The sequence below is a fragment of the Oncorhynchus gorbuscha genome, linkage group LG03, assembly GCF_021184085.1.
Source record: "Oncorhynchus gorbuscha isolate QuinsamMale2020 ecotype Even-year linkage group LG03, OgorEven_v1.0, whole genome shotgun sequence".
NCBI classification, from domain to species: domain Eukaryota; kingdom Metazoa; phylum Chordata; class Actinopteri; order Salmoniformes; family Salmonidae; genus Oncorhynchus; species Oncorhynchus gorbuscha.
This window is the reverse complement of record NC_060175.1, coordinates 31,626,657-31,654,368: the sequence shown is the minus strand read 5'-3', so window position 1 is coordinate 31,654,368 and position 27,712 is coordinate 31,626,657. Positions and strand designations below refer to the sequence as shown.

General features: G+C 45.5%; 1 pseudogene; it reads right to left on the bottom strand.

Moving 5' to 3' along the window:
* The window catches only part of LOC124016866, a 184,846-nt pseudogene that overhangs the window by 129,947 nt on the left and 27,187 nt on the right, over positions 1 to 27,712 (bottom strand).

The window sequence follows — 27,712 nt, the reverse complement described above, 5'->3', positions numbered from 1 at the left end:
TTAAAAGCCCCATGGAAAGCTTCAAGGGTACCTTTCGATAAAATAACGAGGTGAGTGGTGGTAGGTCTTAATAATACATACCATTTTTGGCCTTGCAGGAGCGGTTGTCGGGCTGGGATAGGTAGCCCTCCACACAGCTGCAGGTATAGGAGCCCTCTGTGTTGGTACATGACTGGCTGCAGGTCCCGTAAACACTACACTCATCAAAATCTGACCAACACACACACAGAGTAGGTTACACATGGGCCAATCACATCTGGTTAGCTACTGTTAATGCACAAAACCCCTCTAGCTCTTTTTGATGGTTCCTTTGAGCTGGATAGGGACAATTGCCCACCAGACTTTAACTAGGTATAGGCCTACTATTTATAAAGCCAGTAGCAGGTTGTCACAATGTCTAGAAGGCTAAAGTTTGTCAGAACTCACCTTTACATGTCTTGCCGTCCAGCCCTATTTCATATCCACTCTTACAGTAACATGCAGCGCCCAACGGAGTCACAGAACAGTTGTCCTGGCAACCCGACAGAGTGCAGTTTGTGGCGAATTCTGTAGAGAGACAGGGAGGAGGAGGTAATGATATGTTGGGGTCACTTTGAGGAGCAATCAAGAGGCAATTTCTGTAGAAACAAGGGATGGGGTGGAGGAGGTTAGAGGAGGGTGGAGAAGGGGTAGAGCAGAGAGCAGGACCCAGGGAGAGAGTATGGGTAAAAACATTCTCCAATAATAAGGACATTACATTAAGAAATATGGATCTGCAGATGAGACAGTGAAGTTGTTGGTGTACTTTCATTACTGTCAGCGTGTCTGCTGCCAAATAGCCTACTAGAAAATTGACCAGCTCAGCCTTTGTTGTTATGTATAGTAGGTCAATCATTTTTCCCTTTCGATGTGCCTGTGATCTATAAAAACATCATAGTCAGTCTATAAATGGACATTAAGCTATGCGGAAAACTACAAAACGTTAGTCATTTTATATGCAGGAATCAATAGCCCAGGCTCTCGTCCTAAAGGTTATTGTTGTCTGCCGTCAGACCCAGAGCTGGAGTCTTGCCTCTGGGCATGGGGAAGCAGGAAAGCTTGGGGTTGCAAAATGGGTCTCTGGGTAGGGCTGTTATGGTGACCGTATTACCGCCATATCGGCGGTCACGAGTCATGATGGCAGTCAAATTCCACATGAACGTTTATTCACGGAAATTAAGTTTCTCCAAGCTCTGATGATGGTCATTAGTAGCCTGCCAAACTTGCTAACTGCCTGGTACCCCGCACTCTATTGTCCCTCTAATTACTCTGATATAAAACATGTAAAAAGTGATCAAAAATCTAATTAAACAAACACTTCAAGAGAGCCCATGAGCTGATGTTGGGCAACATTTCTATAGGCTATGCAATTGCATGAGAAAACAGAGTGATGACCTCTAAAAAAGAGGAGGATCCCATCAGCTTTCTATGGGCTAGGCTTACTCTACTTCTCAACTTTCCTAATATTAAGCACATTGCTTATCTTTAAGACAGGAGTATATCCTACCTGACGGGCATGAAAATGAACCATGGAAAGCGTCCTCCATTCTCTATTTAAGTGCATAGATGACATGTATTTTATTTCGCTGCCCGTTTCGAGACTGATACATGATAACGGTCCTTAAACTCAAAGCAAACTTCACACATTATGTGTAAAGACAAGATTAAATCAAGAATAGTGTGATGGGTGAGAATAGTAGCCTATCACTTGTGATTGATATATGTGACTGGTTTCAGGAAACTAGGCATATGTCGCGCGTCACTTCACAGGAGAGCCATTTGAATGCAAGCTTATTTTATATCAAAACGTTTTTTGGGGGCAGAAATACCTTCTTGAACAAGTGAACTTTCATGCGCCATAACAATAAACGTGTATGACATCTGTAATTATGAATACAATTGTTAAATTACGAGCCTTGTTGGGTTAGCCAAGGGAAAAGAACGCAACCTTCCAGCTAGCCGTGATTGGCTGAAATGAGTGCCTGTGTCTCCGTTTGGCCAACCTAATCAGAATCAGCACATGGTTTTAGCTAGGAATGCAAAGGTTTAAAACTTTTGTTGGCACAGTTCATCTGAAAAATAGATAATCTAAGCCACATAATCATTATTTGAGTGTGCTCCAAGTCTGACCTTCATACACTCATATCAAATCCAATTTTATTTGTCACATACACATGGTTAGCAGATGTTAATGCGAGTGTAGCGAAATGCTTGTGCTTCTAGTTCCGACAATGCAGTGATAACCAACAAGTAATCTAACTAACAATTCCAAAACTACTGTCTTATACACAGTGTAAGGGGATAAAGAATATGTACATAAGGATATATGAATGAGTGATGGTACAGAGCAGCATACAGTAGATTGTATCGAGTACAGTATATACATATGAGATGAGTATGTAGACAAAGTAAACAAAGTGGCATAGTTAAAGTGGCTAGTGATACATGTATTACATAAGGATGCAGTCGATGATGTAGAGTACAGTATATACGTATGCATATGAGATGAATAATGTATGGTAAGTAACATTATATAAGGTAGCATTGTTTAAAGTGGCTAGTGATATATTTACATCATTTCCCATCAATTCCCATTATTAAAGTGGCTGGAGTTGGGTCAGTGTCAATGACAGTGTGTTGGCAGCAGCCACTCAATGTTAGTGGTGGCTGTTTAACAGTCTGATGGCCTTGAGATAGAAGCTGTGAGTGTGAGTGCTTTTGGTGACAAGCCAAATTTCTTCAGCCTCCTGAGGTTGAAGAGGTGCTGCTGCGCCTTCTTCACGACGCTGTCAGTGTGAGTGGACCAATTCAGTTTGTCTGTGATGTGTATGCCGAGGAACTTAAAACTTGCTACCCTCTCCATTACTGTTCCATCGATGTGGATAGGGGGGTGTTCCCTCTGCTGTTTCCTGAAGTCCACAATCATCTCCTTAGTTTTGTTGACGTTGAGTGAGAGGTTATTTTCCTGACACCACACTCCGAGGGCCCTCACCTCCTCCCTGTAGGCCGTCTCGTCGTTGTTGGTAATCAAGCCTACCACTGTTGTGTCGTCCGCAAACTTGATGATTGAGTTGGAGGCGTGCGTGGCCACGCAGTCGTGGGTGAACAGGGAGTACAGGAGAGGGCTCAGAACGCACCCTTGTGGGGCCCCCGTGTTGAGGATCAGCGGGGAGGAGATGTTGTTGCCTACCCTCACCACCTGGGGGCGGCCCGTCAGGAAGTCCAGTACCCAGTTGCACAGGGCGGGGTCGAGACCCAGGGTCTCGAGCTTGATGACGAGTTGAGGGTACTATGGTGTTGAATGCCGAGCTGTAGTCGATGAACAGCATTCTCACATAGGTATTCCTCTTGTCCAGGTGGGTTAGGGCAGTGTGCAGTGTCGTTGAGATTGCATAGTCTGGACCTATTTGGGCGGTAAGCAAATTGGAGTGGGTCTAGGGTTTTCAGGTAGGGTGGAGGTGATATGGTCCTTGACTAGTCTCTCAAAGCACTTCATGATGACGGAAGTGAGTGCTACGGGGCGGTAGTCGTTTAGCTCAGTTACCTTAGATTTCTTGGGAACAGGAACAATGGTGGCCCTCTTGAAGCATGTGGGAACAGCAGACTGGTATAGGGATTGATTGAATATGTCCGTAAACACACCGGCCAGCTGGTCTGCGCATGCTCTGAGGGCGCGGCAGGGGATGCCGTCTGGGCCTGCAGCCTTGCGAGGGTTAACACGTTTAAATGTCTTACTCACCTCGGCTGCAGTGAAGGAGATACCGCATGTTTTCGTTGCAGGCCGTGTCAGTGGCACTGTATTGTCCTCAAAGCGGGCAAAAAAGTTATTTAGTCTGCCTGGGAGCAAGACATCTTGGTCCGTGACTGGGCTGGGTTTCTTCTTGTAGTCCGTGATTGACTGTAGACCCTGCCACATGCCTCTTGTGTCTGAGCCGTTGAATTGAGATTCTACTTTGTCTCTGTACTGACGCTTCGCTTGTTTAATAGCCTTGCGGAGGGAATAGCTACACTGTTTGTATTCGGTCATGTTGCCAGACACCTTGCCCTGATTAAAAGCAGTGGTTCGCGCTTTCAGTTTCACACGAATGCTGCCATCAATCCACGGTTTCTGGTTAGGGAATGTTTTTATCGTTGCTATGGGAACGACATCTTCAACGCACGTTCTAATGAACTCACACACCGAATCAGCGTATTCGTCAATATTTTTATCTGACGCAATACGAAACATGTCCCAGTCCACGTGATGGAAGCAGTCTTGGAGTGTGGAATCAGCTTGGTCGGACCAGCGTTGGACAGACCTCAGCGTGGGAGCCTCTTGTTTAAGTTTCTGCCTGTAGGCAGGGATCAACAAAATGGAGACGTGGTCAGCTTTTCCGAAAGGGGGGCGGGGCAGGGCCTTATATGCGTCGCGGAAGTTAGAGTAACAATAATCCTAGGTTTTACCACCCCTGGTTGCGCAATCGATATGCTGATAAAATTTAGGGAGTCTTGTTTTCAGATTAGCTTTGTTAAAATCCCCAGCTACAATGAATGCAGCCTCCGGATAAATGGTTTCCAGTTTGCAAAGAGTTAAATAAAGTTCGTTCAGAGCCATCGATGTGTCTGCTTGGGGGGGATATATACGGCTGTCATTATAATCGAAGATAATTCTCTTGGAAGATAATGCGGTCTACATTTGATTGTGAGGAATTCTAAATCAGGTGAACAGAAGGATTTGAGTTCCTGTATGTTTCTTTCATCACACCATGTCTCGTTAGTCATGAGGCATACACCCCCGCCACTCTTCTTACCAGAAAGATGTTTGTTTCTGTCGGCGCGATGTGTGGAGAAACCCGTTGGCTGCACCGCATCGGATAGCGTCTTCCCAGTAAGCCATGTTTCCGTGAAGCAGAGAACGTTGCAGTCTCTGATGTCCCTCTGGAATGCTACCCTTGCTCAGATTTCATCAACCTTGTTGTCAAGAGACTGGACATTGGCAAGAAGAATGCTGGGGAGTGGTGCGCGATGTGCCCTTGTCCGGAGTCTGACCAGAAGACCGCTATGTTTCCCTCTTTTTCGGAGTGTTTTTTTTTTGGGTCGCTGCATGCGATCCATTCCGTTGTCCTGTTTGTAAGGCAGAACACAGGATCCGCGTCGCGGAAAACATATTCTTGGTCGTACTGATGGTGAGTTGACGCTGATCTTATATTCAGTAGTTCTTCTCGACTGTATGTAATGAAACCTAAGATGACCTGGGGTACTAATGTAAGAAATAACACGTTAAAAAACCAAAAACTGCATAGATTCCTAGGAACGCGAAGCGAGGCGGCCATCTCTGTCGGCGCCGGAAGTTCAACCCTGCTTACAGAACAATACTTTAATTGATGTAATAATGAGAAAAAACAAGTGTGTAATGAGATATTTATTTCATAATTTTGCTCTTTAAATGTTAATAAATTCACTCTAAATCTTTTTAATAATTTTACAGTATAATGAGAGTCTGTCCACTCTGTACTATACATTAAACACATTAGTTTAATTATACATTTCAGTTTAATTATAGTAAACCAGGAGTGAAAATATACAGGACAGTAGCTCACCAGGAACAGGGTTGGCCAGGCCTGCTGTAGGTAGTTGGACTTGCAAACCCCCATGGGAGTTCATACAATGCTTGGTGGAAAATAAACCAACTCATGTTATTATACTCCCACATGCTTCTTTACATGTCAATCTGCAGTAATCCGTCATAATCATAATCCAATTTTAAAGATGGAGTGTTGTATTTGAAGTGGTCAGCATGCATGTGCTATGTAGGAGGATAAGCCTTGGTGCACGGCCATGTTAGAATCAAATCTGCCACGGCCAGGCCATCTCCCCTCCATTGTAGTGCTGCAAGATTCCCTGACTGGTTAGAGAATGTATGGGGAGGGTTAGGGTACAATACACTAAGCTATCTGGACAGGCTACTTAAATGGAGGAGTGAGGGAGAGAGTGTTTAATACCTCTGCAGTGTGGACCCTCATCCCAGCCGTCGGTACAGTCCGGGACCCCGTTACACAGTTTACTCATGTGGATACACAGCTCTGTCCACCCACACTGGTACTCACTGGGGGGGCACCGCGAAACATGGCTGTGTGGACCTGAAACACAGACAGGGATAAAACATGATGTAGACCAACTGTAACAAGGAGAAACAAGAAGAATTAGCGGCGGTACTTTTCTTCAAAAATCCAAACATTTTCTACTGGCCTGTTTTCCTATTATTCACTCTTCCACAGCTCCCCACCTTCACTGAATCCTCTTCACTTCCATATCTATCCATGTGCCTGTGCTCTACCACCACCCTTCTTTCAAACATCTCCATTTCAGTTTCCATCACATCCTCTTGATTCTATTTAGACATACCTTTTGCAGCAGTTGTATAGATAAGTTCAACCACAGACAAATGTACAAAACTCTTGGGGGATAAACAGATTCAATTGATCATCAAGCCATTTATCAAAAATGAATCATGCTTTTCAGTGCTGGTGGGCCTCTGCTTAGACGAGTTGTCCACTTAGTGTACCTAGGACCCAGCCAGACTCCTGCCAGAGCTGCTCAGCCAGAGTAGACCAGACTAGGGCTTTGCCCACAAGAGGGTCTTTGTGAATGACAGATTATATTAGGAACACCAGTCCAACCACGCCAGTCGACTGACTGACTGTTGTCCAGGTCCAGCCAATCCCGCAGTCTGTCTTACAGTTTGTTATTTGTATGAAATCATTGTTTGTGCGAGCGTACTGTAGCGTCATGTTCGGAGCGTGCTCATAAATCTGTGGCCAAACGCAAACCCCCGGCGGCAGGCTGCTCATGGCATCATGTGTTTTTCTCTGAGTCACCCAGACAGACTGGATGGAACTCTCCGGTTTGTCCCGCTCTTAGATTCAGTGCCTTTACACAATACCATGGGCATATCCTGGGTTTACATAGGGGGACTTCAAGGAAGACGTAGCAAAGATTAGAAGATCACAAAAACAACGTTGGCTAACATTGTAGAACAGGTGTTAACCCTCGCAAGGCTGCAGGCCCAGACGGCATCCCCAGCCGCGCCCTCAGAGCATGCGCAGACCAGCTGGCCGGTGTGTTTACGGACATATTCAATCAATCCCTATACCAGTCTGCTGTTCCCACGAAAGCTAAGGTAACTGAGCTAAACGACTACTGCCCATGAAGTGCTTTGAGAGACTAGTCAAGGACCATATCACCTCCACCCTACCTGACACCCTAGACCCACTCCAATTTGCTTACCGCCCAAATAGGTCCACAGACTATGCAATCTCAACCACACTGCACACTGCCCTAACCCATCTCGACAAGAGGAATACCTATGTGAGAACGCTGTTCATCGACTACAGCTCAGCATTTAACACCATAGTACCCTCCAAACTAGTCATTAAGTCCGAGACCCTGGGTCTCGACCCCGCCCTGTGCAACTGTGTACTGGACTTCCTGACGTGCCGCCCCCAGGTGGTGAGGGTAGGCAACATCTCCTCCCCACTGATCCTCAACACTGGGGCCCCACAAGGGTGCGTTCTGAGCCCTCTCCTGTACTCCCTGTTCACCCATGACTGCGTGGCCACGCACGCCTCCAACTCAATCATCAAGTTTGCGGATGACACAACAGTGGTAGGCTTGATTACCAACAACGACGAGACTGCCTACAGGGAGGAGGTGAGGGCCCTCGGAGTGTGGTGTCAGGAAAATAACCTGACACTCAACGTCAACAAAACTAAGGAGATGATTGTGGACTTCAGGAAACAGCAGAGGGAACACCCCCCTATCCACATCGATGGAACAGTAGTGGAGAGGGTAGCAAGTTTTAAGTTCATCGGCATACACATCACAGACAAACTGAATTGGTCCACTCACACAGACATCATCGTGAAGAAGGCGCAGCAGCGCCTCTTCAACCTCAAGAGGCTGAAGAAATTCGGCTTGTCACCAAAAGCACTCACAAACTTCTACAGATGCACAATCGAGAGCATCCTTGCGGGATGCATCACCGCCTGGTACGGCAACTGCTCCGCCCACAACCGTAAGGCTCTCCAGAGGGTAGTGAGGTCTGCACAACGCATCACCAGGGGCAAACTACCTGCCCTCCAGGACACCTACACCACCAGATGTTACAGGAAGGTCATAAAGATCATCAAGGACAATAACCACCCGAGCCACTGCCTGTTCACCCCGCTATCATCCAGAAGGGGAGGTCAGTACAGGTGCATCAAAGCTGGGACCGAGATACTGAAAAACAGCTTCTATCTCAAGGCCATCAGACTGTTAAACAGCCACCACTAACATTGAGTGGCTGCTGCCAACAAACTGACCCAACTCCAACCACTTTAATAATGGGAATTGATGGGAAATGTAAATATATCACTAGCCACTTTAAACAATGCTACCTTATATAATGTTACATACCCTACATTATTCATCTCATATGCATACGTATATACTGTACTCTATATCATCTACTGCATCCTTATGTAATACATGTATCACTATCCACTTTAACTATGCCACTTTGTTTACATACACATCTCATATGTATATACTGTACTCGATACCATCTACTGTATCTTGCCTATGCTGCTCTGTACCATCACACATTCATATATCTTTATGTACATATTCTTTATCCCCTTACACTGTGTATAAGACAGTAGTTTTGCAATTGTTAGTTAAGATTACTTGGTTATTACTGCATTGTCGGAACTAGAAGCACAAGCATTTCGCTACACTCGCATTAACATCTGCTAACCATGTGTATGTGACAAATAAAATTTGATTTGATTTGCAGTGAGTCTATGGATTATGGTTAAACGGTCCATATTTTCAAACTGCAAACAGAATACAAACATAAATCCTGCTAACTGCCAGTTAGCTGCAAGATGAGCCTTCACTGATACTTAGTGTTGGCCAAAATTAGCATGCTGTGATTGGTAACACGTCAAGAGGCAGCGTTTTCTTTATAGACTGTAAACTGTTCCTCCTTGCTGAATGGTATTTTGCAGGGTATTCAGATGCAAATGACAGTCTGTGGGGTCTGTGGGGTGCAGAACAGGAGAAGAAGACTGGACCTGAACTCTCCGTTCTCTTCTCTTAAGGGTCCATCTCTCTCTGCCAATGCGGAAAACCAAACTATTGGTCTTGGCAACCCTATCTGCTGACTCATTTAAAAACAATAGAGGGCATAACGTGAGAAAGAAAAAAGCGAAAAAGAAAGAAAGAAATAGAGAACAAAAGAAAAAGTGCAAGAGAAAAAGGGGACCATTCGGAGGAAGCGGCCGGATGAGAAAAAGCTTAAGGGAGAAACAAGTTAAATAAAAGCATCCTTAGTGCCTCCATTAACAAATTACATAAACTGTGATAATGCCAAATTACATAAACTGTGTTTATTATTTTCCTCTGAAGCTTGATAGAAGAGTGGTGGAGGACTGAAGTGCCATTGAGTGTCCCATGCAGGTTAGAGGGAGGCCTTTACCAGTGACCGTCCTGATAGACATCATATAGTCAGCCACACCAAACACCAGAGCTGTGCTGCTCACTTCTTCCATAGGTCTGGCTGTTTGAATCTCTAGAGGCCTTGGGCTGTACAGTACACTGTTCATCCCATGCATCTAATCTCTCAGCACATCCCTAAACAAACACCCATTCCCATATCGTGCTCGTACTGTACCATCAGCCCTAGCCAAGCCATTGCTATCAGAGTAAATTGCTTGTTGAGACTACAAAAGATAAGTTATGCTAACCAAATGGCCTTTTCAATGTTTCAATCCATATCTACATTTCAGTAAGATTATAACAGATGGGCAGGCTATATGATTACTCTTCCAGGCAGCTAGCAATTCTAGAAACGCGAGTTTGGCCCGATGACTGTATATACACTGCTCAAAAATCAAATCAAATTTATTTATATAGCCCTTCGTACATCAGCTGATATCTCAAAGTGCTGTACAGAAACCCAGCCTAAAACCCCAAACAGCAAACAATGCAGGTGTAAAAGCACGGTGGCTAGGAAAAACTCCCTAGAAAGGCCAAAACCTAGGAAGAAACCTAGAGAGGAACCGGGCTATGTGGGGTGGCCAGTCCTCTTCTGGCTGTGCCGGGTAGAGATTATAACAGAACATGACCAAGATGTTCAAATGTTCATAAATGACCAGCATGGTCAAATAATAATAAGGCAGAACAGTTGAAACTGGAGCAGCAGCACAGTCAGATGGACTGGGGACAGCAAGGAGCCATCATGTCAGGTAGTCCTGGGGCACGGTCCTAGGGCTCAGGTCCTCCGAGAGAGAGAAAGAAAGAGAGAATTAGAGAGAGCATATGTGGGGTGGCCAGTCCTCTTCTGGCTGTGCCAGGTGGAGATTATAACAGAACGTGGCCAAGATGTTCAAATGTTCATAAATGACCAGCATGGTTGAATAATAGTAAGGCAGAACAGTTGAAACTGGAGCAAAAAACATAAAAGGGAACACTTAAACAACACAATGTAACTCCTAGTCAATCACACCTCTGTGAAATCAAACTGTCCACTTAGGAAGCAACACTGATTGACAGATTTCACATGCTGTTGTGCAAATGGCATAGACAACAGGTGGCAATTAGCAAGACACCCCCAATAAAGGAGTGATTCTGCAGGTGATAACCACAGACCACTTCTCAGTTCCTATGCTTCCTGGCTGATGTTTTGGTCACTTTTGAATGCTGGCGGTGCTTTCACTCTAGTGGTAGCATGAGACGGAGTCTACAACCCACAAGTGGCTCAGGTAGTGCAGCTCATCCAGGATGGAACATCAATGCGAGCTGTGGCAAGAAGGTTCACTGTGTCTGTCAGCGTAGTGTCCAGAGCATGGAGGCGCTACCAGGAGACAGGCCAGTACATCAGAAGAGGTGGAGGAGGCCGTAGGAGGGCAACAACCCAGCAGCAGGACCGCTACCTCCGCCTTTGTGCAAGAAGGAGCAGGAAGACCACTGCCAGAGCCCTGCAAAATGACCTCCAGTAGGCCAAATGTGCAGGTGTCTGCTCAAACAGTCATAAACAGACTCCATGAGGGTGGTTCGAGGGCCCGACGTCCACAGTTGGGGGTTTACAGCCCAACACCGTGCAGAACGTTTGGCATTTGCCAGAGAACACCAAGATTGGCAAATTCGCCACTGGCGCCCTGTGTACTTCACAGATGAAAGCAGGTTCACACTGAGCACATGTGACAAACGTGACCGTCTGGAGACGACGTGGAGAACGTTCTGCTGCCTGCAACATCCTCCAGCATGACCGGTTTGGCGGTGGGTCAGTCATGGTGTGGGGTGGCATTTCTTTGGGGGGCCGTACAGCCCTCCATGTGCTCGCCAGAGGTAGCCTGACTGCCATTAGGTACCGAGATGAGATCCTCAGACCCCTTGTGAGACCATATGCTGGTGCGGTTGGCCCTGGGTTCCTCCTAATGCAAGACAATGCTAGACCTCATGTGGCTGGAGTGTGTCAGCAGTTCCTGTAAGAGGAAGGCATTGATGCTATGGACTGGCCTGCCCATTGCCCAGACCTGAATCCAATTGAGCACATCTGGGACATCATGTCTCGCTCCATCCACCAACGCCACGTTGCACCACAGACTGTCCAGGAGTTGGCGGATGCTTTAGTTCAGGTCTGGGAGGAGATCCCTCAGGAGACCATCCGCCACTTCATCAGGAGCATGCCCAGGCATTGTCGGGAGGTCCTACAGGCGCGTGGAGGCCACACACACACACACACACACTACTGAGCCTCATTTTGACTTGTTTTAAGAACATTACATCAAAGTTGGATCAGCCTGTAGTGTGGATTTCCAAATCCAGACCTCCATGGGTTGATAAATATGATTTCCATTGATAATTTGTGTGATTTTGTTGTCAGCACATTCAACTATGTAAAGAAAAAAGTATTTAATAAGAATATTTAATTCATTCAGATCTAGGATGTGTTATTTTAGTGTTCCCTTCATTTGTTTGAGCAGTGTATGAATGGACAAAGCCATAGATCACATGACCCTATTCATTCTAATTGGAAGACTCAATAGCACAAGGAAGTCATTTAAGATGCCATCTCATGTGGGAGATCTATGGAGACATAACATGCACTGTTTGAGACACTCCAAGAAGTGAAGTTGCAGGCTAGCTCAGTGCTGCCCCCTCATTGAAAATCTGTAATGTAATATTTACACACCGTTTTACCCACATATACAGTGCCAGTCAAAAGTTTGGCCACACCTACTCATTCAAGGTTTCTTTATTTTTACTATTTTCTACATTGTAGAATAATAGTGAAGACATCAAAACAATGAAAGAACACATACGGAATCATGTAGTAACCAAACATTTTAAAAATGTAAATACATTTTATTTTTGAGATTCTTCAAAATCGCCACCCCTTGCCTTGATGACAGCTTTGCATTCTCTCAACCAGCTTCATGAGGTAGTCACCTGGAATGCATTTCAATTAACAGGTGTGCCTTGTTAGAAGTTAATTTGTGGAATTTATTTCCTTCTTAATAAGTGTTTAGCCAATCAGTCATGTTGTGACAAGGTTTGGGGAGTATACAGAAGATAATCATATTTGATAAAAGTCCATATCATGGTAAGAACAGCTCAAATAAGCAAAGAGAAACGATAGTCCATCATTACTTTAAGACATGAAGGTCAGTCAATCCGGAAAATTTCAAGAACGTCGAACGTTTCTTCAAGTGCAGTCACAAAAACCATCAAGAGCTATGAAGAAACTGGCTCTCACGAGGACCGCCACAGGAAAGGAAGATCCAGAGTTTACTGTTCTGCAGAGTATAAGTTCATCAGAGTTACCAGGCATCCCAACATCAACTGTTCAGAGGAGACTGTGTGAATCAGGCCTTCATGGTTGAATTGCTGCAAAGACACCACTACTAAAGGACACCAATAAGAAAAAGACTTGCTTGCGCCAAGAAACACGAACAATGGACATGGAGTGCTGCATCAGATGACCTGGTCTCCACAAGCCCCCTAAATCAACTAAATTGTGAGGGTTTGGGAGAAGTCGGATCGCAGAGTGAAGGAAATAGCAGCCAACAAGTGCTCAACATGTGGGAACTCCTTCAAGATTGTTGGAAAAGCATCCCAGGTGAAGCTGGTTGAGAGAATACCACGAGTGCGCAAAGTTGTCATCAAGGCAAAAGTGTGGCTATTTGAAGAACCTAAAATAGTTTGATTTACACTTTTTTGGTTACTACGTGTTATTTCATAGTTTTGATGTCTTCACTATTATTCTACAATGCAGAAAATTGTAAAAAAAAAAACCTTGAATAAGTAGGTGTTCTAAAACTTGACTGGTAGTGTATAAAATAGAGCACATATCCATGCAATCTCCATAGACAATCATTGGCAGTAGAATGGCCTTCCTGATGAGCTCAGTGACTTTCAACATAGCACCATCAGAAGATGCCACAATTCCAACAAGTCAATTCATCCATATCTGCCCTGGTCAAGTGTTAGAGCTGTTATTGTGAAATTGTGACGTCTAGGATCAACAACGGCTCAGCCGCGAAGTGGTAGGCCACACAAGCTCACAGAACGGAACTGCCGAGTGTTGAAATGCGTCGCGCATAAAAAAATCTTCTGTCCTCGGCTGCAACATTCACTACTGAGCTCCAAACTACCTCTGGAAGAAATGTCAGCATAATAACTGTTTGACGGGAGCTTCATTGAATGTTTGAGTGGCCGGGCAGCTTCACACAAGCCTAAGATCACCATGCGCAATGCGAAGCGTAGGCAGGAATGATGTAAAGCTCGCCACCGTTTGACTCTGGAGCAGTGGGAACACGTTTTCTGGAGTGATGAATCGCATTTCACCATCTGGCAGTTTAGTTTAGTTTAGTTTATTTTATTTTTACAGGGACAGTGCACATTAATCAACGTTTCAGTAAAAGTGCCGGTTTTAGCCAGCCGGCTAATTTTCAAACGCAGTCCCTGGGCAGGTTATTAAAAACAATTACAATATAGACAATAGCACCATAGAACAAGCAAGACATCGCAACATAGGACAAGCAAGACATAGCATACAGACAGAGCAACATAGAACAAAAAGCAGCAAAACAAAATTCATAAAAGCAACAAAGTGTTTCCACACCTCACAAGCTACAGACAACATGGAAAGCGGCAACACACAGCTAGGGACCATGTTCACAAATCTGATTGACCTGGCATATCTTGTGGAGTACACTTCCGGCGCCGACTGAGATGGCCGCCTCGCTTCGCGTTCCTAGGAAACTATGCAGTTTTTTGTTTTTTTATGTGTTATTTCTTACATTAGTACCCCAGGTCATCTTAGGTTTCATTACATACAGTCGAGAAGAACTACTGAATATAAGATCAGCGTCAACTCACCATCAGTACGACCAAGAATATGTTTTCCGCGACGCGGATCCTGTGTTCTGCCTTACAAACAGGACAACGGAATGGATCGCATGCAGCGACCCAAGGAAACGACTCCGAAAAAGAGGGAAACGCGGCGGTGTTCTGGTCAGACTCCGAAAAAGGGCACATCGCGCACCACTTCCCAGTATTCTTCTTGCCAATGTCCAGTCTCTCGACAACAAGGTTGATGAAATCCGAGCAAGGGTGGCATTCCAGAGGGATATCAGAGACTGCAACGTTCTCTGCTTTACGGAGACATGGCTTACTGGGAAAACGCTATCCAGGGCGGTACAGCCAACGGGTTTCTCCACGCATCGCGCCGACACAGAAACAAACATCTCTCTGGTAAGAAGAGTGGAGGGGGCGTATGCCTCATGACTAACGGGACATGGTGTGATGAAGGAAACATACAGGAACTCAAATCCTTCTGTTCACCTGATTTAGAATTCCTCACAATCAAATGTAGACCGCATTATCTTCCAAGAGAATTCTCTTCGATTATAATCACAGCCGTATATATCCCCCAAGCAGACACATCGATGGCTCTGAACGAACTTTATTTAACTCTTTGCAAACTGGAAAACATTTATCCGGAGGCTGCATTCATTGTAGCTGGGGATTTTAACAAAGCCAATCTGAAAACAAGACTCCTAAATTTTATCAGCATATCGATTGCGCAACCAGGGGTGGTAAAACCTTGGATCACTGTTACTCTAACTTCCGCGACGCATATAAGGCCCTGCCCCGCCCCCTTCGGAAAAGCTGACCACGACTCCATTTTGCTGATCCCTGCCTACAGGCAGAAATTAAAACAAGAGGCTCCCACGCTGAGGTCTGTCCAACGCTGGTCAGACCAAGCTGACTCTACACTCCAAGACTGCTTCCATCACGTGGACTGGGACATGTTTCGTATTGCGTCAGATGGGAATATTGACGAATACGCTGATTCGGTGTGCGAGTTCATTAGAACGTGCGTCAAAGATGTCGTTCCCATAGCAACGATAAAAACATTCCCTAACCAGAAACCGTGGATTGATGGCAGCATTCGCGTGAAACTGAAAGCGCGAACCACTGCTTTTAATCAGGGCAAGGTGTCTGGCAACATGACTGAATACAAACAGTGCAGCTATTCCCTCAATAAGGCTATCAAACAAGCTAAGCGTCAGTACAGAGACAAAGTGGAATCTCAATTCAATGGCTCAGACACAAGAGGCATGTGGCAGGGTCTACAGTCAATCACGGACTACAAGATGAAATCCAGCCCAGTCACGGACCAGGATGTCTTGCTCCCAGGCAGACTAAATAACTTTTTTGCCCGCTTTGAGGACAATACAGTGCCACTGACACGGCCTGCAACGGAAACATGCAGTCTCTCCTTCACTGCAGCCGAGGTGATTAAGACATTTAAACGTGTTAACCCTCGCAAGGCTGCAGGCCCAGACGGCATCCCCAGCCGCGCCCTCCGAGCATGCGCAGACCAGCTGGCCGGTGTGTTTACGGACATATTCAATCAATCCCTATACCAGTCTGCTGTTCCCACATGCTTCAAGAGGGCCACCATTGTTCCTGTTCCCAAGAAAGCTAAGGTAACTGAGCTAAACGACTACCGCCCCGTAGCACTCACTTCCGTCATCATGAAGTGCTTTGAGAGACTAGTCAAGGACCATATCACCTCCACCCTACCTGACACCCTAGACCCACTCCAATTTGCTTACCGCCCAAATAGGTCCACAGACGATGCAATCTCAACCACACTGCACACTGCCCTAACCCACCTGGACAAGAGGAATACCTATGTGAGAATGCTGTTCATCGACTACAGCTCGGCATTCAACACCATAGTACCCTCCAAGCTCGTCATCAAGCTCGAGACCCTGGGTCTCGACCCCGCCCTGTGCGACTGGGTACTGGACTTCCTGACGTGCCGCCCCCAGGTGGTGAGGGTAGGCAACAACATCTCCTCCCCGCTGATCCTCAACACGGGGCCCCACAAGGGTGCGTTCTGAGCCCTCTCCTGTACTCCCTGTTCACCCACGACTGCGTGGCCACGCACGCCTCAACTCAATCATCAAGTTTGCGGACGACACAACAGTGGTAGGCTTGATTACCAACAACGGCGAGACGGCCTACAGGGAGGAGGTGAGGGCCCTTGGAGTGTGGTGTCAGGAAAATAACCTCACACTCAACGTCAACAAAACTAAGGAGATGATTGTGGACTTCAGGAAACAGCAGAGGGAACACCCCCTATCCACATCGATGGAACAGTAGTGGAGAGGGTAGCTAGTTTTAAGTTCCTCGGCATACACATCACAGACAAACTGAATTGGTCCACTCACACTGACAGCGTCGTGAAGAAGGCGCAGCAGCGCCTATTCAACCTCAGGAGGCTGAAGAAATTCGGCTTGTCACCAAAAGCACTCACAAACTTCTACAGATGCACAATCGAGAGCATCCTGGCGGGCTGTATCACCGCCTGGTACGGCAACTGCTCCGCCCTCAACCGTAAGGCTCTCCAGAGGGTAGTGAGGACTGCACAACGCATCACCGGGGGCAAACTACCTGCCCTCCAGGACACCTACACCACCCGTTGTTACAGGAAGGCCATAAAGATCATCAAGGACATCAACCACCCGAACCACTGCCTGTTCACCCCGCTATCATCCAGAAGGCGAGGTCAGTACAGGTGCATCAAAGCTGGGACCGAGAGACTGAAAAACAGCTTCTATCTCAAGGCCATCAGACTGTTAAATAGCCACCACTAACATTGAGTGGCTGCTGCCAACACACTGTCATTGACACTGACCCAACTCCAGCCATTTTAATAATGGGAATTGATGGGAAATGATGTAAATATATCACTAGCCACTTTAAACAATGCTACCTTATATAATGTTACTTACCCTACATTATTCATCTCATATACATATGTATATACTGTACTCTACAACATCGACTGCATCCTTATGTAACACATGTATCACTAGCCACTTTAACTATGCCACTTTGTTTACTTTGTCTACACACTCATCTCATATGTATATACTGTACTCGATACCATCTACTGTATGCTGCTCTGTACCATCACTCATTCATATATCCTTATGTACATGTTCCTTATCCCCTTACACTGTGTATAAGACAGTAGTTTTGGAATTGTTAGTTAGATTACTTGTTGGTTATCACTGCATTGTCGGAACTAGAAGCACAAGCATTTCGCTACACTCGCATTAACATCTGCTAACCATGTGTATGTGACAAATAAAATTTGATTTGATTTTGATTTGATTTAGCCAGGTCTTCAAGCATTTTGTGAAAGTGTGATATGTGGTGCAGTTATGTGTGTCTGATGGCAGTGTATTCCAGACATGAGAAGCTCTCACAGAGAATGCAGATTTACTAAAGGTGCTTTTCCTTAGGGGAACTATACAGTCACCTCTCATGGCAGACCTTGTGGATCTGCTGCCATATGTCTGGGTTTTCTGTTTAACAAAAATATTGAGTGGAGGGGGGGCCAGGCCATTTAGGATCTTGAATACAAGACATGCGTCGGTGTATTGCACAAGATTTTCCCAACTCAAGAGCTCATGCTTTCTAAGGATGTGACAATGATGATGGCTATTGTGCTTCCTATCAAGCACTTTGAGAGCCTGTTTGTAGACAGACTGAATAGGTTTTAATGTTGTACAGCAAGCTTGAGCCCAACTAGTCAAGCAGCATGTTAAGTGGGGGAGTATCATAGAATTGAAGTACAGTTTTGCTACCTCTGTAGTCAAACAATTTCGTATAAATCGGAAATTAGCTAGGTTGAATTTGGTTATTTGAATTACCTTTTTCACATGCTTTTTAAAAGAGAGGTTGGAATCAAGTATGATGCCAAGGTACTTAAAATCGGATACCACCTGGAGCTTCTCCCCTGACACATAGACATCTGGCTCAGTAGCATCTGTTGCCCTCTTTGTGAAGAACATGCAAACAGTTTTTTTCACATTGAGATGCAAACACGAGTCACTGAGCCACTTTGTAACCTGGACCATTACAGTAGTGAGTTCTTGTGCAGCTTGTTGTTTGCTCTTTGCATGCACATATATCACTGTATCATCTGCATACATTTGAACTTCAGACCCAGTACAGACAGAAGGCAGATCATTAATGTACAGGCTGAACAGGAGGGGCCCCAGTATTGACCCTTGGGGCACGCCCACATCATAGCTACGAGTGGGCGACAGCTCATTGCTCACTCTGACACACTGAGTTCTGCCTTCAAGGTATGATTTCATCCATCTCAAGGCATCAGGGGAAAAGTTGAACTTGGAGAATTTTGTGATGAGAATCTCATGGTTAACAGTAACAAAAGCCTTCCTTAGGTCCAGAAACACAGCCCCAACAGCACCGCCTTTGTCCATCTTGGACTTCACATTTTCCAGAAGAAAGCAGTTGGCCGTTTCTGTGGAGTGTTTCGCTCTGAAGCCAAACTGCATGGAGTGTAATGTGAAGGGGCTGTTGTTGAGGTGGGCAATCAGTTGTTCTGCTACACACTTTTCAACAACCTTTGACACCACAGGTAGTATACTAATGGGCCTGTAGTTACTCACGTCAGCAGGGTCGCCTGATTTAAAGATGGCCGTTATTATGGCCGACTTCCATACCCTTGGAAACACACAGAGACCAATAGATGTGTTGGTGACCTTAGTAATGGGGCCAATGAGTGACACTTTGTAGTTTTTAAGAAAGGTAGAGTCCATTCCAAACACATCTTTGGCTTTAGAGTTCTTTAGTGAGCTAATCACCTTGTTCACCTTTGACTCAGAAACCTCCCTTATGATGAAGACCGGTTGAGTGTCATTCACTAGCACTGAGCCCAAGAAATCAGTGGAGGGGTTCTGTGTCAGTAACCTGACAGAGTCAATAAAGTAGGAATTGAAGGCTGTTGCTATTTCAACTGCATCCTGTGTTAGATTGTTATTCACCATGATTTCTAGTCTTTTTGCAGTGTTACTATGGTCTTTCCCTGTTAACTTTTTTAGATTCTCCCATATCAATTTAGAATTTCCCTTTGCTTCACCAATTATGTTAATAAAAAAGTTTGCCTTGGCCTGTCTGATTTCTTTTATCACCTTATTTCTCAACATGGTAAACCTACGTCTGTCATGCTCTAATTTAGATTTTAGGGATATTTTTAGAGCATAATCTTGTTCTTTCATCAATTTCCAGATTTCTCCATTTAGCCAAGGAAGAGCGACAGATGAATCTGGGTTTGGCAGATACCAGGAGAACACTACCTGCCACAATGCATTGTGCCAACTATAAAGAGGAATAATTGTATAGGGCTGTTTTTAATGGTTTAGGCTAGGCCCCTTATTTCCAGTGAAGGGAAATCTTAACGCTGCAGCATACAATAATATTCTAGACGATTCAATGCTTCCAACTTTGTGGCAACAGTTTGGGGAAGGCCATTTCCTGTTTCAGCATGACAATGCCCCCGTGCACAAAGTGAGGTTCATACAGAAATGATTTGTCGAGATCGGTGTGGAAGAACTTGACTGACCTGACCTCAACCCCATTGAACACTTTTGGGATGAAGTGGAACGCAGACTGCGAGCCAGGCCTAATCTCCAAACATCAGAGCCCGAACTCACTAATGCTCGTGGCTGAATTGAAGCAAGTCACTGCAGCAATGTTCCAACATCTAGTAGAAAGCCTTCCCAGAAGAGTGGAGGTTATTATAGCAGCAAAGGGGGGACCAATTCCATATTAATGCCCATGATTTTTGAATGAGATGTTCGACGAGCAGGTGTCGACCTACTTTTAGTCATGTAGTGTATATGCATACATTTCTGGGACACTACAGGCTGCCATTAGCTAGTAAATTATACTTAGAAGTTCTTCTGTGTGCGATTTTAAAATAAAAATTGGTTCAAGGACCTACATCTGCAAACAATGCTTGCAGAACTGCGGTCTGCCTTGAACTTCCTGGCTTTATTTAGAGGGTGCTGTCAATCTCCCATGCTTGGGCCAGGAGATTATCCTGACTATGTGACCTGACCTAAGTGTTGTAGTCTATAACTAGGGGCCCAGTTTGTCAAAGTGAAGGTCAGGTGGTCAGAAAAATGCAACAATGAGTCACGGCTTTTCCACAGAATAACAGTAAACGGTACAGTGATTTTTCCAGCACTCAACAAAGCATTTATTTTTTAAGCCTCCATCAAAACAATGGGTTTCAGGGAGAGTGGCAGATTTGACAGCTTGCACAAGTGCACATTGACTCCTTAAGCTTCTTCACATAAATGGTGTAGTCACATGGTGAGGTGGGATGGGGCAAGAAGTGACGGGATAAGTGGGGCCATTGTTTGGGTGACACAAATTGGCCTGTGGCCCTCAGCCGTACGGTAAGCCCTGGTAAGATTGTACATTAGCAGCGTCACATGTGGAAGGTGACCTCTGGTGTTAGGCCAGATCCTGGACCATTATTAGTCAACCGACTGTAAACTGAACCACCATGCTCTGCTCTTTTGTAGCTTCACTTTAGAGTGAAAAAGAGAGGCAGTGCTTTCTGGGGCTGGAGCAAAGGCCCATGTTCTTGGGTTGGCCCGGAATGTCACTGAACTCAAAATGGCCTGTTAGGCTGGCTGCTGCATGCGATTTTCCATTCAGTGCTGCCTTCAGCATGCCTCACGTCCTCGCTCGCTCAACGTCGCTCAACGTCCTCGCTCGCTCAACGTCCTCGCTCGCTCAACGTCCTCGCTCGCTCAACGTCCTCGCTCGCTCAACGTCCTCGCTCGCTCAACGTCCTCGCTCGCTCAACAACACAATGGTCAGTCCTCTCCAAACAAAAACAAACAAACAAAGCAGCATCCACATAAGGGAAATAAAGTGCCTTCAGAATGTATTTAGACCATGACTTTTTCCACATCACAGCCTTATTCTAAAATGGATTAAATGCATGTCAGAGTTAAAACCAAGCAATGAGTTCGAAGAAATTGTCTATAGCACTCCTAGACAGAATTGTGTTGAGGAACAGATCTGGGGAAGGGTACTAAAGCATTTCTGCAGTATTGAAGGTCCCCAAGAACACAGTGGCCGCCATCATTCTTAAATGGAAGAAGTTTGCAACTACCAAGACTTACTAGAACTGGTCGCACAGCCAGGGAGGTGACCAAGAACCAGATGGTCACTATAACCGAGCTCCAGAGTTCCTCTGTGGAGAAGGGAGAACCTTCCAGGAGGACAACATCTCTGCAGCACTCCACCAATCAGGCCTTTATGGTAGAATTGGCAGACAGACGTAAGCAACTCCTCACATGACAGCCCGCTTGGAGTTTGCCAAAAGGCACCTAAAGACTCTCAGGCCATGAGAAACAAGAATATCTGGTCCGATGAAACCAAGAATAAAACTATTTGGCCTGAATTCCAAGAGTCACGTCTGGAGGAAATCTGTAACCATTACTATGGTGAAGCATGGTGGTGGCAGTATTGTGTAGTGGGGATGTTTTTCAGTGGCAGGGACTGGGAGACTAGTCAGGATTGAGGGAAAGATGAACGGAGCAAATTACAGAGAGATCCTTACTGATCCTTACTTACCTGCTCCAGAGCACTCAGGACCTCAGACTGGGGAGAAGGTTCACCTTCCAACAGGACAACAACCCAAGCACACAGCCAAGGAGTGTCTTAGGGACAAGTCTCTGAATGTCCTTGAGTGACCCAGCCAGAGCCCAGACCTGAACCCGATCAAACATCTCTGGAGAGACCTGAAAATAGCTCTGCAGTGACACTCCCCATCCAACCCGACAGAGCTTGAGGATGTGCAGAGAAGAATGGGAGAAACTCCACAAATACAGGTGTGCTGTTCTGACCAGGCAGGACTGGACAAAGATGACCATTGTAGAGGGTGCGCTGTGCTCTGCTCCGTTCGTAGGAGTGCTGACCAGCTGCATGGCCACAGTGGCCGACTTCATTTAAATAGCCGCTACACACACACACCAACAAAATACCATGGGAATCATTCAGCCTGCACTCTTGCATCCATCCTGAACTTTCACTCAAGATAATATGCAATATCACACACATATCTTTGAAATATTGAGAGCTATTCCTGTTGTTGTTGGTCTGAATTTGTCTTCTTGGCCTCTTGTTGTGGTTATACAGTACATGTTTAGTTCTGTATTCCCACTTCTACATTTTGATTGAGATTTTATTTTATTTCACATGCACAATCTTTCAAAATACTTACTCATATTCGTTAGCTGGACAGGCAAAATGCAGCCGAGAACTTCCTTACACTGCTGCTACTCACGGTTATTTATTTATGTATAGTCACTTCACCCCTACATCAAATCAAAATTGTTGTCGTCACATGCCGAATACAACCTTAGTGAAATGCTTACCTTCAAACCCTAACCAACAAAAAACATAAGATAACAAGTAATTACAGGGCAGCAGTAAAATAACAATAGTGAGGCTATATACAGGGGGCATTTATTTTTTATTTTTTTTATTTTTATAAATAATTACAGGGCAGCAGTAACAGAGTCATATACAGGGGTTCCGGAACAGAGGGGCCCAGTTAGTCGAGGTAATTGAGGTAATATGTACATGTAGGTAGGTAGAGTTATTAAAGTGACGATGCATAGATAATAACAGAGTAGCAGCAGTGTAAAAGAGGGGGGGGGGCAATGCAAATAGTCTGGGTAGCCATTTGATTAGATGTTCAGGAGTCTTGTGGCTTGGGGGTAGAAGTTGTTTAGAAGCCTCTGCGTCTTGGACCTAGACTTGGCGTTCCGCCCCAGTCTATGACTAGGGTGGCTGGAGTCTGACACCGCATGGTATAAAGGTACTGGATGGCTGGAAGCGTGGCCCAAGTGATGTACTGGGCCGTACGCACTAACCTCTGTAGTGCCTTGCAGTTGGAGGATGAGCAGTTGCCATACCAGGCAGTGATGCCCTCGATGGTGCAGCTGTAGAACCTTTTGAGGATCTGAGGACCCATGCCAAATCTTTTCAGTCTCCTGAGGGGGAATAGGTTTTGTCGTGCCCTCTTCACGACTGTCTTGGTTGGACCATGTTAGTTTGTTGGTGATGTGGACGCCAAGGAACTTGAAACTCTCAACCTGCTCCACTGCAGCTCCGTCGATGAGAATGGGGATGTGCTCGGTCCTCCTTTTCCTGTAGTCCACAATCATCTCCTTTGTCTTGATCACGTTGAGGGGGAGGTTGTTGTCCTAGAACCACACGGCCAGGTCTCTGACCTCCTCCCTATAGGCTGTCTCGTCGTTGTCGGTGATCAGGCCTACCACTGTTGGTGGTGTTAATGGTGGTGTTGGATTCGTGAATGGCTTTCGAGTCATGAGTGAAAGAGCAAGGAGAGCGAGAGGTGACTGAGCACGCACCCCTGAGGGGCCCCCATGTTGAGGATCAGTGTGGCGGATGTGTTGTTACCTACCCTTACCACCTGTGGGCAGCCCGTTTAGAGAACATATTCTATTTTATTCAGCTTTGTTCAATTGTATTCTTCATACTATAAAACAATGCCATGGAATTCTAAGCAAATATTCTCTGCTAAATCAACTAGTGTAGCCCACTAGTCTGCTATTGTGTTCTTCTGAAATAGACTACATTTTCTTTATATCATTATGTTTCTTGTGATTGTGTAGGCTCTATTTCATGGATTTATTAGACTTTTAAAATGTAGATGATCCAAAAGGTCTGCATCAGTGGCTTGTGTGGAAGCCAGGAGATGCTCATGTGTTTGTTAACTTACGGTCAATTACCGTGAGACCGACAGTTATTTGCTTGACAATCACCTGCTGACGAGATTTTGTGACCACCACAGCCCTAGTCTGAAGCGTTGGTTAGTAGACTATTTGTGATGCGCAATTGTCATCCTGCACTGTTCGTATCAGGGGCATAAACATGGATGGGCCTGGGTGGACAGAGGCCCACCCACTGGGGAGCCAGGCCCTGACAGGCCCACCCAATCAGATTGATGTGGTTTAAGCATTGTTGTGGACTTAATATTGTTGTATTTTTTTCTCCCCCCAAAAAAAATTAAGTGTGCTTTTGAGAGTGAAAATATGAACAAAAACAACAGGAAAATATAGGGTTTTCCATTTGGGAACTTTTGGGCAAAATATGCGTACAGTATACGTACTTCTCCAGACACCACTATACCATTGTATAGGTCCGATGGAAAGACAGCAGTCACACACAGCATGATGTTAAAGGATAAGCAGTCCACAAACTCTGAAATAATAAGCCAGTAGATTTCAATCATAATGATACAAAAACACAATCATTAAGCATTTCCCAATCAAAATGTGCTGGACAACTATTACTTACCATTGCAAAAAACATTGTGTTTAGCATGAAAAGCAACCAGTGACCTAAAGTTTAAAGTGGAACGGACGGCGTTAACTATTTTGCGGATATGAAACAGACATTCATATCAGTAAAAAACATCAAATTCCCAGTTTATGCTACAAAACCAACTTCATAAGAGGTTATAAAAAATACAGTAGGTTCCATTTGACTGAACGTTCCATGACGTACACCAAGGCATTGTTGGCAGAATAGATGGATGCAGTTCTATGCATGACTAATAGAATTCACCAACACATTTCTTGGTAGTCCAAAAAATATTACAATCAGGTTGTAAATCACAGCTGGCCTGGTACATTGTTTTCTGCCTCCATGCACCGTTTCAGTTTTAATGACTCAATATTCTGGACAAAAATGGACGAATATAACTTAAGGCTGGGAATGTCAATACAATTAAACTAGCAAGGGCAATGATCACAAGTCAGTCATCACATGGCAAATAGGCTAGCATATCTATTTATGTAGCAAACTAAAAAACATAGAGCCTAAGGTTAGCTAGATAGCTAGCTAGCTCACTGATAGGATGTCATTTATGAACATTTGAACATCTTGGCCATGTTCTGTTATAATCTCCACCCGGCACAGCCAGACTGGCCACCCCACATAGCCTGGTTTCTTTCTTCCTAGGTTTTGGCCTTTCTAGGGAGTTTTTCCTAGCCACCGTGCTTCTACACCTGCATTGCTTGCTGTTTGGGGTTTTAGGCTGGGTTTCTGTACAGCACTTTGAGATATCAGCTGATGTACGAAGGGCTATATAAATACATGTGATTTGATTTGAGTAGCATTGTGTTGCTATTTTCCTTCATAGCACGACAACAGTGAACACTGGACACTTGGCTGGACAGAAAGCATGTGAGAGAATGAGAGACTTACAGACATCCGGCGCCTCGTCCGAGCCGTCTGGGCAGTCTTTCTCTCCATCGCAGTGCCAGCCCTTGGAGATACACGTTACCTGGTCCTTACACACAAACTGCTTTGGACTGCACGTCTTTGGGGCTGAAACACAAGACAAATATTAACTAACAATAAAAGTAGCAGATAACACTATGTAGCAGCAAACACGAAACACAATGTTGAATAGAAAGTTTGATGCATTATGGTTGTTTGAGAAGGCAAAAGCGGCTCAATAATTGTGAATTGCATAACGAAGTGTTAGGTAAATAGCTATCTCTCTCAGAATGACCTTCTTGATCCAAATCAGTCAGGTTTCAAGACTAGTCATTCAACTGAGACTGCTCTTCTCTGTATCACGGAGGCGCTCCGCACCGCTAAAGCTAACTCTCTCTCCTCTGCTCTCATCCTTCTAGACCTATCGGCTGCCTTCGATACTGTGAACCATCAGATCCTCCTCTCCACCCTCTCCGAGTTGGGCATCTCCGGCGTGGCCCACGCTTGGATTGCGTCCTACCTGACAGGTCGCTCCTACCAGGTGGCGTGGCGAGAATCTGTCTCCTCACCATGCGCTCTCACCACTGGTGTCCCCAGGGCTCTGTTCTGGCCCTCTCCTATTCTCGCTATACACCAAGTCACTTGGCTCTGTCATAACCTCACATGGTCTCTCCTATCATTGCTATGCAGACGACACACAATTAATCTTCTCCTTTCCCCTTCTGATGACCAGGTGGCGAATCGCATCTCTGCATGTCTGGCAGACATATCAGTGTGGATGACGGATCACCATCTCAAGCTGAACTTCGGCAAGACGGAGCTGCTCTTCCTCCCGGGGAAGGACTGCCCGTTCCATGATCTCGCCATCACGGTTGACAACTCCATTGTGTCCTCCTCCCAGAGCGCTAAGAACCTTGGCGTGATCCTGGACAACACCCTGTCGTTCTCAACTAACATCAAGGCGGTGGCCCGTTCCTGTAGGTTCATGCTCTACAACATCCGCAGAGTACGACCCTGCCTCACACAGGAAGCGGCGCAGGTCCTAATCCAGGCACTTGTCATCTCCCGTCTGGATTACTGCAACTCGCTGTTGGCTGGGCTCCCTGCCTGTGCCATTAAACCCCTTCAACTCATCCAGAACGCCGCAGCCCGTCTAGTGTTCAACCTTCCCAAGTTCTCTCACGTCACCCCGCTCCTCCGCTCTCTCCACTGGCTTCCAGTTGAAGCTCGCATCCGCTTTGGTGCTTGCCACGGAGCTGTGAGGGGGAACGGCACCTCAGTACCTCCAGGCTCTGATCAGGCCCTACACCCAAATAAGGGCACTGCGTTCATCCACCTCTGGCCTGCTCGCCTCCCTACCACTGAGGAAGTACAGTTCCCGCTCAGCCCAGTCAAAACTGTTCGCTGCTCTGGCTCCCCAATGGTGGAACAAACTCCCTCACGACGCCAGGACAGCGGAGTCAATCACCACCTTCCGGAGACACCTGAAACCCCACCTCTTTAAGGAATACCTAGGATAGGATAAAGTAATCCTTCTCACCCCCCCCCCTTAAAATATGTAGATGCACTATTGTAAAGTGGCTGTTCCACTGGATGTCATAAGGTGAATGCACCAATTTGTAAGTCGCTCTGGATAAGAGCGTCTGCTAAATGACTTAAATGTAATGTAATGTAAAAGGGTGTTTGACAGACATCCCATAATACTTGTTGTATAATAAAAATGAGAAGAATGTTGAATCATTGATTAAATGTTATTTCAGATTGATAGGTGAATCATTAGACAAATGCAGTTTCTGTTGACGTTTCTATTTCTGTGGAGTCATCTGGCTGTTAGAATGAAGGCTAAGGCAGCTTTGAATCTCAACAGTTATAAACAGGGACTAATTGGGCTCAGATAATGTTGTCCTGATTGGCAGCTCATTAGTGGAAGGGCACACGCGCGCACAAGCAAGGCGCACGCACGCACGCACAGGCAAGGCGCACGCACGCACCCACAGGC